The sequence below is a fragment of the Salmo trutta genome, chromosome 21 (genome assembly GCF_901001165.1).
Source record: "Salmo trutta chromosome 21, fSalTru1.1, whole genome shotgun sequence".
In the NCBI taxonomy this organism is placed as follows: domain Eukaryota; kingdom Metazoa; phylum Chordata; class Actinopteri; order Salmoniformes; family Salmonidae; genus Salmo; species Salmo trutta.
In genome coordinates, this window is record NC_042977.1 from 36,725,352 (window position 1) to 36,737,208 (window position 11,857).

Consider the following 11,857-nt stretch of genomic DNA (forward strand, 5'->3'; position numbering starts at 1 on the left):
TGAAGTTTACAACCTAGGTGCACAGGTCGAAGTAATCAAGGTGACAGACATTGACACATTCAATACCGCCTTGCACAATCTTGCCTGCATCTAGCTGATCTAGGGTGTAATCATTAGTCCAACAGTTGCAAACAAGTTTCTGTTGGACAAATTCAGGTATGTTTATCCCCATTTTGTTCTGTTTGCTTCCGTTTAAGAAAGGTTTTTCAACAGAATCGGTGGACTGAATACACCCCTGATCACACACAAACACAGTTCACTTTCATAGCAGCCACATATAAACAGCATGATCCTTTTGATTGCTGAATAATTCCTTCTTGCATTTACGTGCTTTCCTCCTCTACCCTTTTCCCTTCGATTGTGGACTTTAGTGCAGAACACATCAGCTGTCTGACCAGATGAAAAAACCTTTCCAACCCAAACCTTCGTATCATAACCGCTAACCGCTACATACAGCCTACATTGTTGTCACCATATTAGCTAACTTCAAGTCAACATAGCTACTACAACTAACGCATTAGTAAATCTGCTACAATCATGCAGTACAGTGTACAGTTAGTAAGAAGTTTAGCAGTCACACCGGCGGGCCCAGGTGGCAATAAATTAATACAACCAAAAGCTTACCTTGACTTGGAAGAGTTCTGGTGTTGGATAGCCATAGCTAGCTAGGTAACATAGCATCCCACTCTGTTTGAGTAGGCTAAACTATATATCTGCCTTTACTATCTAAAAGAAAGTAAAATTAAAAATAAAAAAAAATCTGTGGACTGTGCAGGTTTATCGTCCAGTCATGCAGCAGAGGGTACCTACTTGTCATAATCCTATAGCCAGTGCTAATTTGACACGGACCCTGCTGGAACAGGATTTGGCACCTATCCATTTTGGACTGTTTCATTCCGGAACCCATTTGCCAGGATCTGGTACCTTTCTTGGCATAACCTTTTTTCTCTCACAGTTTGCAATGTAAAGAATTCTAATAAACGCAATCAGAGTAAATTCAAGTTGCCTCCTCTGTAATTCTCCAGCCCCCTAAAAAGTTAACGGGAAACCGTGCCTGATATTCTACATTAAGAATTGATTAGAGTTGGGCCGGCCTGGGTTTATGGTTTGCGCAACATTGTAGCGCCTATAGACCAATGCATGGCCATTGCTGTGGTGAGAGAGAGAATCGTGCCTGTATCTCTCACAGAACTAGAATGACATTCACTTTCTATGATCTCGCTCCCTCTCTCTGCTCCGATAGACATGAGCCTGCAACTGTCATCTATCCAGCGTTGCACTTCATCATTTGTTTCCTTATAGAATCATAGTCGCAGGAAGGGTGCTGGAGGTGCCGCAGCACCCCTGATAAATGTACAGTTGATGTCGGAAGTTTACATGCACTTAGGTTGGCGTCATTAAAACTCGTTTTTCAACCACTCCACAAATTTCTTGTTAACAAACTATAGTTTTGGCAAGTCGGTTAGGACATCTACTTTGTGCATGACACAAGTAATTTTTCCAACAATTGATTACAGACAGATTATTTCACTTATAATTCACAGTATCACAATTCCAGTGGGTCAGAAGTTTACATACACTAAGTTGACTGTGCCTTTAAACAGTTTGGAAATTTCCAGAAAATTATGTCATGGCTTTAGAAGCTTTTGAAAGGCTAATTAACATAATTTGAGTCAATTGGAGGTGTACCTGTGGATGTATTTCAAGGCCAACCTTCAAACTCAGTGCCTCTTTGCTTGACATCATGGGAAAATCAAAAGAAATCAGCCAAGACCCCAGAAAGAAAATTGTAGATCTCCATAAGTCTGGTTCTTCCTTGGGAGCAATTTCCAAATGCCTGAAGGTACCACGTTCATCTGTACAAACAATAGTACGCAAGTATAAACACCATGGGACCACGCAGCTGTCATACCGCTCAGGAAGGAGACCCGTTCTGTCTCCTAGAGATGAATGTACTTTGGTACTGATAAGAGAATTATCTAATAAAGGTAAATTAATCAATAAACCATGATGAATTATTAGTCATACAGCATGGTTAATGAATAATCAATGTAATGATCAATGTAGGGATCGATTAGTCTGATTAATTCATGAAAGTCCAGGAACCACTGGAGAGGGAAAGAAATGTGTGTATGCCATTAGGAGGGACACCAGGAGACAGATGGTCAAGGGAGTAAAAGCTTCAAAGAGTTCCTAACCTTGAGGGAAAAGAACAGGCTGAGCTCTGGATAGTGATAAACAAGTGTGTGAAGTCTATGGGGGTTGCAGGTCACCAACGGATTGTGTGTAAATGCATGTGCATAAGTAAGCAAGAACTATATAATGACTGTTTTGTTATCCTGACGCCAGAACGTTCTCTGAATAAAGCTACAGAAACCTTTTGCAGAAAGCTGAGTCCTTGCCTAATTATTTTAACCCATTGTCTTACATACCTTGGGCATTAGTCAAGGCGAATTGATTATTGATTATTATCATCAAAGATCTAAAATTCCTTTAACAGGTACGAAAAGTGCAAATCAATCCCAGAACAACAGCAAAGGACCTTGTGAGGATACTGGAGGAAACAGGTACAAAAGTATCTCTATCCACAGTAAAACGAGTCCTATATCGACATAACCTGAAAGGCCGCTCAGCAAGGAAAAAGCCACTGCTCCAAAACTGCCATAAAATAGCCAGACTATGGTTTGCAACTGCACATGGGGTCAAAGATCATACTTTTTGGAGAAATGTCCTCTGGTCTGATGAAACAAAAATAGAACTGTTTGGCCATAATGACCATCGTTATGTTCGGAGGAAAAAGGGGGATGCTTGCAAGCTGAAGAACACCATCCCAACCGTGAAGCACGGGGATGGCAGCATCATGTTGTGGGGGTGCTATGCTGCAGGAGGGACTGGTGCACTTCACAAAATAGATGGCATCATAAGGAACAAAAATGATGTGGATATATTGAAGCAACATCTCAAGACATCAATCAGGAAGTTAAAGCTTGGTCGCAAATAGGTCTTCCAAATGGACATTGACCCCAAGCATAGTTCTAAAGTTGTGGCAAAATGGCTTAAGGACAAGAAAGTCAAGGTATTGGAGTGGCCATCACAAAGCCCTGACCTCAATCCTATAGAAAATTTGTGGGCAGAACTGAAAAAGCGTGTGCGAGCAAGGAGGCCTACAAACCTGACTCAGTATACACAGTTGTTATTGGCAGAGATGTTTGGAACTCCTGTTGTTATTGACCTATGAACCAATTTACTGCATTGTGAAAAGCCGAAAAACCATGGAAAGCCGAAACTCCCACCCATGCAAACCTGCTGATTAGAAGGTCCTGTGTAGATTGTATTTGGCGGTATACCATATACCGGGGTATTTGGAAAAAGCTAAAGTATGGTTTTTCAATACCGTCAAAATCATTTATTTGAAGTTTTTCAATAAATTTGAATATTTGTAGCTACTTAAGATAATACCTACAGTCAACTTGTGCATTACGTTAGGATTGCATTCTTCATTTCACCATTATTTTACATGATCAAGCTTACCGTATTTCCCCAGAACAGAACAGTCACGTGTTTGTTTGTAAATAGCACAATGGGAGATGGCGGGAGCTGGTGAGTCCATAGCGTTCTATATCTATCGCGGCTGTCTCTGTTGTGTAGCGCACATGAGGTGATGAAGTTACACTTGTATGCAATTCACTACTAAATGTTTGCCATCAGATATCTTATAATGGCTTTCTGACAGAAATTAAAAGTGCTTTGGATGACTTGTCTGTACAGCTGCCATTCTTTCCTGTGTTTCCTACTTGAATTTTTTCCCGCCTCCGTTCTTCTCCACTCTGCTTCATGTACACATGAGGCTTTTCCTTCATAAAAACATGCATTACAACTTTGTTCATTTGCACAATTTCTCTTGTTCACTTTCTCTTGTAAATGTCCACACTCACCGGAAATGACATTCGGTAGCTACTAGCTATGCTTCTATGACTTTATGAAATGGATTTGTCTGTCTTTGCAATTCGTTTATGTTCGTTTTTGCTCGTTAGCGTTTAGCTAACAGTCTATGTGATATTGCTATTAATTTGTGCTCAGCATTCTGGTAATAGAGGCCCAATGGGATTTCTTTTCTTGTGTTTTTTTGACGCCCCCTTGTGTGCTATGCCGGTAATACCGTAAATCCTGGGATAAGAGAAGGATGGTATAACAATATGAAGATCTGGATACCTCAAATCTGGAAAGTCTATTGTATTTTCAACCAGTAACTATCAGGAAATAACACTGATCAAATGTTTTTACAGTGTTAGATTCATCAGCTGTTGTACAATATGATATAAAACACAGAAAAATCAAATTCTTGACTGCACTGGGCCTTTAAGTAAGCTGTCAGTCTCAGGGACCCTACCACAGCTTCCTGTACCTTTGCCCATCTCCCATCAGAGTGTGACATAGAGATAGAAAGAAGACTCATCTTTATATCTGTGCCATTATAGTGTCTATGACAGCATGGGCAGCGCCATTGAGGCTACAACCCATATGAATCCCCACCTAGTTGACTACTTTAAAATGCCGGAAGCATGGTGGAAGCCCTCAATGGCATTGACCATGCTAAAATTGTCTTTTGGCCACTAGCAGTCTCTATAATTCCCTATGGAGTGTGATGAACATGGGTTGGCATGTCTGTTTTCCTGAAAGATGTTTCAAGCTCGTGATTAATACGTTTTTCTATTAAATGTTTACTGTACCACCGCTAATTCTGGAGATGAGTGTCTATGTTTCAACAGAATGTCACTCTAATTCTGAGGAGCATGAGATAAAAACACTTCAGCAATCCAACTGCTGATAAAATATCATATTTATTTTGAAGTATAACATATTTTAAGATGGCAGGAAAGGCATGTAAGAAAACATGATTGTATAAAAAAGGAAGTAGATGAAATCACATCAAAACATGTAATAAAGTAAGAATGAAACAATGTGTTGAGATATCAATGACTGTTCTTGCTACTAAACTCCACTTGATTACATAAAATGCAAAATCAAATAAATTCTTAGTTTGGTGATGAAATCAATATAGCTTAGTTACTTGATACAAATTACTTTTGGTATATCTGGGCTCAGTTTTTCAAAAGTTATGTCTGGATTTTGCCTATAGGATTGGATTAAATGCATAGGAATAGAATTGAGTCCCCATTCAATACTGATTCGTCCATTCTATTCATTCTATGCATTTAATCGTATCCGATAGGCGAAATACAGATAACTTTTTAAAAACTTGGCCCTGCTGGTTCATGTTTTCGGATAAAAAAAAAATCTATAACATGATGCAGCCAGAACAATATAAATACAAAAAAAATGGTACCTCTGTTCCGTCATGTAAAACTGATAAAATGAGAATGCCGCTACAGGAATGCAGTGAATATGATTAAGGCCTATTCACAGCCTGCATGGAGCTGTTTTTTAAATCAAAACTTTCATTTCAAATTAAATTAGCATAATAACAGTTGACAGATGGTTTTCATGGTAACATCAAGAGGTCATCAGGGTGCAGGAAAGATGAGTGTCTTCGTCAGGATGTTTCTGGAATCTGGTGATTGCTTAACCTTCTCATAGCAAATTACATTACCATGTTTATCCTTAACAGGAAGTTCACCGTCCATCTTGCTCACTTCAGCATTGCCAGGGTGATGATCGCATGGATGTCTTTCCCTCTGCAGAGAACAGGGGACACACACCATAAAATAAGATGTCAACCCAACAAATCAACTGAGGACATAAACATGATCTACTGGGAATTTCAAGCTGATTTGAACAGAGGTTGGTTAGCATTTATATTCTCCAGCCATTCTTTAATCTTTAATTGTCGCAAACTAGGCAGAGCGGACTATTATGCCCTGATTAAAAGGGTTTGGGTCCCAATAAATATACAAACAGTCTGAAATGGAGTGTGTTGAATCTTGACTATAGTCAAAGAATTCCTTCTAAAGTCGTCAATGGTTTCTGAAGGTTCACAGCCACCTTGTCTAACACTTACAAAAACTAGCTTTAGAATCCTTGAGTCCAAAATGTCAGTTTTGTAAATCCAATAAAATGTTGTTGGTAGCGTACACATATTTAGCAGATGTTATTGTGGGTGTAGCGAAATGCTTATGTTCCTAGCTCCAACGGTGCAGTAATACCAATACAAAACAATACACGCAAATCCTAAAAAGAAAGGAATTAAGAAATATAGAAATATTAGAACGAACAATGTCAGAGTCTGGAATATAAATATACAGTGCATTCAAGAAGAAATAAAATACCCTATAATGACAAAAGTATGTTTTTTTATATATATTTTTGCAAAAATGTTTAAAAACCTTTATGGGATATTGTGTGTAGATTGATGAGGAAAAAACTATTTCATCCATTTTAGAATATGGCTGTAACGTAACAACATTTGGAAAAAGTCAAGGGGTCTAAATACTTTCCGAATGCACTGTATACTGTAGGTACAGTTTTTGATGGGATGTATAGACATTCTGGACAGGATATGGATAGAAAAGGTGTGTACAGCATAAGTTAAATAGGATAGGCATTGACTAGATGTTAGACATGGCAGGTGTCTACCAAGATTTTACACACTGGTTTCGAGTTGTGATATCAATTTGAACCCTAAACCCTTCAGAAACTGGAAATCAACAAATATTTCCAAATAGCAGTGATTACACTCCTGATCAAATCTCAAAATTGTTGTACATTTGTGAGTTTCCCAGCTGGACATTTAATCAGGCATCACCTGAGGCAGCCATCTTTCAGTTGGCCACATAGAGACTGGAAGAACCAGGACCCCTTGGTTTTGTTCCTGATGGCCATGACAACCAGGAAATCAGACCATATTGGAAGGGTGTAGTTTTGGACTTGGTCATAGTCTGCCCGCAGTTCCTTGTCCTCTACAGGGTTCCTCTTCGGCACCGGCACTCCCTTCTGTCTGGAACCTGGACACCCCCCCCCCCGCCCGATACGCCTGGATGAAGAATACTTTGGGCTTTCCAACGAGGATCGTGCATTTCTCGCCGTTGAAAGGTGAGAGGATATCAATGGTGGGGACGACTGTTCCATCTGTGGCACAGACGCCCTCCTTTATTCCGTGACTCAGAATGCAGCAGACGAAGGCGTCGCCATGCTTAGGAAGATCCTTTAGATCAGTGAACTGACCACCAACCCACTCCTTCGCACCGCACTGTTGCAGGTCAGATAACTGCTTCAGCTCAGAGAAGACCTTCAGCACAATGGGAATCTCCACTGCAGTCTTGTCCTTGCACATCACCACCCTGAACTTCATCCGGCTGAACACTTCTGCTAGCGCCTCTGTAGAAAATTCAGACACTTCAAATATCGTCCTTCTGCTGCTCCTCACTTCTCTTTTTCCTCATTCTATCTCATCAAACTGTACACTACTGAAACAGCAAAAGAGCAATACATGTTCAGTTGAATGAATGTTCAGTTGCTGACAAATAGAATATCTACCAGCATCAATGTCCCTCTCTCTTTTCCTTTTCATTCCCAAAGTCCACATTGTTGATGATCACACAGACACCTCTGGACTCGCTGGCCGTGCATTAACAACCCTCCTGCAAAAAGTATAGTAAGTTGTCAGTTACACACAAACTCATTTCACATTGACATCACACGTCTAACCCAAAAATGTCCAAGGTTTATTGTGTGCTCATTGTCCAATTACCTAATTCCATTCAAACCGTGTTCTGCATGATTAAATGATAACCATTATGTCTTGGTCCCTACCACTTCAAGGCCGCTATTAGTCACACCACGTGTGTTTTTTTTAACAAAGCCTATTTTATCTTATACCAACACATTTGATTTATACAGCAAATCTTCCAGTTGTTTTCCATCCCTTGGTTTGAATGGGGCTTCCTGTTATCGTAAACCCAGAAACTGCCATAGCCTGGTTTAGTGCTAATATAGTCATCATTGTATTAAACTATCAAATGTCATTCTAATTCCAGAGCTACTATACTTTTACTACTGGGTTTGATGTCGGAAAAAATGTCACTGTCTTATACTAATATTTATTGTTCCAGAGGCCTGGTCCTCTGACTGAAAATACTGTCGGGACAAACTTTGTGGTACCTACCTTTTCCAACTCTGCAGGGGTCTTCTTCTTGGGAGGCATCCTTGACATGGAGCCATCGTGATCCTGGACAGGAACAGCTTAAAAACACAGAGAAAACCAGTCTCACTTTAACAGACGTATGAGTTAGCAGGTGAGCTTTCCTACTGGAGGGACAGATGATATTGCACCTCATATCTCATAACTACAAGGTCACTGGTTCAAGGCCCACGCTGTTCCCTCTTGATAGCTACACTGGTAGCAGCAGTGGGATAATCCCTGCAGTTTTAGGTTGTTTTTGGAAGTGTGTATGGGCTGCTTCTTGGGAAGGGGAATGAGTGTCCTCCCGGAGGCTAGTATTTTCAGTAGGAGATTGGGCCACATATAATCAGATGGCATGCCATCAATATGTCCCTCAGTCTGCATACAAATTTGAGAAGTACCCCAAGGTAGATCATTAAGCCTTTACACCAGTTGGTAAGATGTTTAATGCTGGTTTCATGACTAGGCACATTGGCATTTACTTACAAGAGGGTTAATTGCTTATTTTGTGTGTGACTGTCCTCCCTCTCAACAACAACTGAATAATTATTTCCTGAGCTTTCTATAATGCCAATTACTTCCATGGGACATTTTTATACATTTCCTAGAGTATAGGTTATGTAATGAGAGCATTTTATATTACCACCAGTGAACTGCGGTGCACTATCCTCCAACTTCTTGGCAAGATTGTTATTATTCATTTTGCGTAAAACGATCACTGCGACCTTCCGGGCTTCTTCAGGGCTTTCATATCTTGTGACCATCACATCCACAGTGTCCTGACTGTCAGCGGTCCCTGGCAGCTTGTTGTTTGAGATATTAGGAAAGCCATCCACAGCCTCTGTCAGATGTTTTAGGTGCCACTTAAAACTCTTCAGATCTTTAATGTCCAGATCGTCTAGAGTGCCTTCCAGCAGCTTTATCAAATCCATTGTGGTTGTAACACCCTGGCCATAGAGGGGTTTTTTTCCTCTGTTTTTGGTTAGACCAGGGTGTGACATAGGTGGGCGTTCTATGTTCATTTTCTATGTTTTTGGTTTAATTTGTTTCGGCCGTGTATGGCTCTCAATCAGGAACAGCTGTAGATCGTTGTTGCTGATTGAGAGTCATACATAGGCAGCCTGTTTTTCCTTTGGGGTTTGTGGGTGAATGTTTTCTGTTTAGTGTGTTCCTGACAGAACTGTTGCTAGTCGTTTTTTGGTTTCTTTTGTATAGTGTTCATTCATTCATTAAATCCTTTCATGATGAACACACCCTCCGCTGCACCTTGGTCTCATTTAGACGACAGCTGTTACAGTGGGTTACTGCAATCACAGAATTTGAGAGAGAATAGAATAAGAGAGTTATGGCATGCAGAGTCGGCGTGTGTTTAAATTGCTTCGAATGTGATGTCTTGAAAATGAAGTATATTGGTTTAGGCAAGTGTTCTTTCTTCAGATGTAAAAACTATAGGCCTACAAGGCATGTATTGCACAGCCATGGGTGGTTAATTTCTAGAATGTTCCCAGGGCTCTAAAGGTTGCATATGCAACAAAATATTTTGCTGTGTGACCAGGAGTTTTTTTTTGGAAACACTGTGCAATTAGGAAAAAAATCTCCCACATAATAATTGTTGTAATGATTGTAATGATAAGGCTTCACTGTACCATTGTTTCCGAGTGCCCTACAGAAGAAAGAGAGTACAGATTTGATAGTGCCAATACTACAGCGAAAATGTCTTGCTTCTAGCCCAACCAATCCCATGGCAGCAGATCCACAAGGTCTGCCATGAGATGTGACTGTATAGTTCCCTTAAAGGTCCTGAACAGTCATTCTGAAAAGTACTTTTTCTCTCATGGCTAACTACCAGGAAGTTTGAAAAGACAGGCTGAGTGGGCAGAAGGCTTATATTCATGAGCTCGCCTTGGCTGACAGATGTTTGAAACACCTATGTCAAGCAACTTGGATGCAGTGAGCAGTGTTGGAGTAAAGTCATCTCAAGCAAAACATAAAGCAACTCAAACAACATTGAAAAAAAAAATATGCATCTACTGTTTGGTATGTCTCTTGTGATGCGGTTCACAGCAGCACTGACGGATGTGTTGACTGAAAGTTGAGTGACCCTTCCCCCCCTTTTGTTCCATGCTGGCTGAAGACCTAGTTATCCAGTAACTAGCTAACACCAGACACAGATGAAGACCTAGCTAGCCAGTAACTAGCTAACACCAGACACAGATGAAGACCTAGCTAGCCAGTAACTAGCTAACACCAGACACAGATGAAGACCTAGCTAGCCAGGAACTAGCTAACACCAGACACAGAGGACACATATAAGTATCTTTGCCCTAGATCAGGTATTCCCAAACTGGGGTACGCGCAATGCCGTCGGCGGTACGTCAAATAACAATGTGATTCACATTTAAAAATATACATATTTTAACATTTTTGTTTCTTCATATTTTCAAACAGTCCATTTATATTTTCCAACGAGGCTATATTTTTGGGTGAGTTTTTTTCTCTCGCCTAAGTAGCCTTGTTTCATTGCCAAAATAAAATTAAACCATGTAGTGTTCAGTGAAATAATTTCAGAATGTCAAATACAGGTAGCCAAGTCAAATAATTAACATCCAATCACATTAACCGTTACTCTCTCGCAGGAATTCCACTAATGGTTCGTATGTAGCTAAATGTAGCTGCTGCTCATGTTGGTATCTGTACTGATGGTGCAAAAGCCATGACAGGGAGACATAGTGGAGTGGTAACTCGTGTGCAAGCAGTTGCTCCCGACGCCACTTGGGTACACTGCAGCATCCACCGAGAGGCTCTTGCTGCCAAGGGAATGCCTGACAGCTTGATAGACGTTTTTGGACACTACAGTGAAAATGGCTAACTTTGTTAAAGCAAGGCCCCTGAACTCTTGTGTATTTTCTGCAGTATGCAATGATATGGGCAGTGACCATGTAACGCTTTTACAACATACAGAAGTGCGCTGGTTATCAAGGGGCAAAGTATTGACATGTTTTTTTAAATTGAGAGACGAGCTTAAAGTTTTCTTTACTGACTATCATTTTCACTTGTCTGACCACTTGCATGATGACGAGTTTCTCACACGACTGGCCTATCTGGGTGATGTTTTTTCTCGCCTGAATGATCTGAATCTAGGATTACAGGGACTCTCCGCAACTATATTTAATGTTTGGGGAAAAATTGAGGCTATGATTTAGAAGTTGAAGCTCTTCTCTGTCTGCAATAACAAGGACAACACACAGGTATTTCTATCATTGTATTATTTTTTGTCTGCAAATGAACTCAAGCTTACGGACAATGTCAAATGTGATATAGCGAAGCACGTGAGTGAGTTGGGTGCACAATTACATTACGCAGGTACTTTCCCAAAACGGATGACACAAACAACTGAATTTGTTATCCCTTTCATGCCCTGCCTCCAGTCCACTTACCGATATCTGAACAAGAGAGCCTCATCGAAATTGCAACAAGCGGTTCTGTGAAAATGTAATTTAATCAGAAGCCACTGCCAGATTTCTGGATTGGGCTGCGCTCAGAGTATCCTGCCTTGGCAAATCGCGCTGTTAAGACACTGATGCCCTTTGCAACCACGTACCTATGTGAGAGGGGCATAGACTGTGTGTTGAAAATGATTTAAGACTGAGTCTCTCTCCAATACAACCCAACATTGCAGAGTTATGTGCATCCTTTCAAGCACACCCTTCACATTAA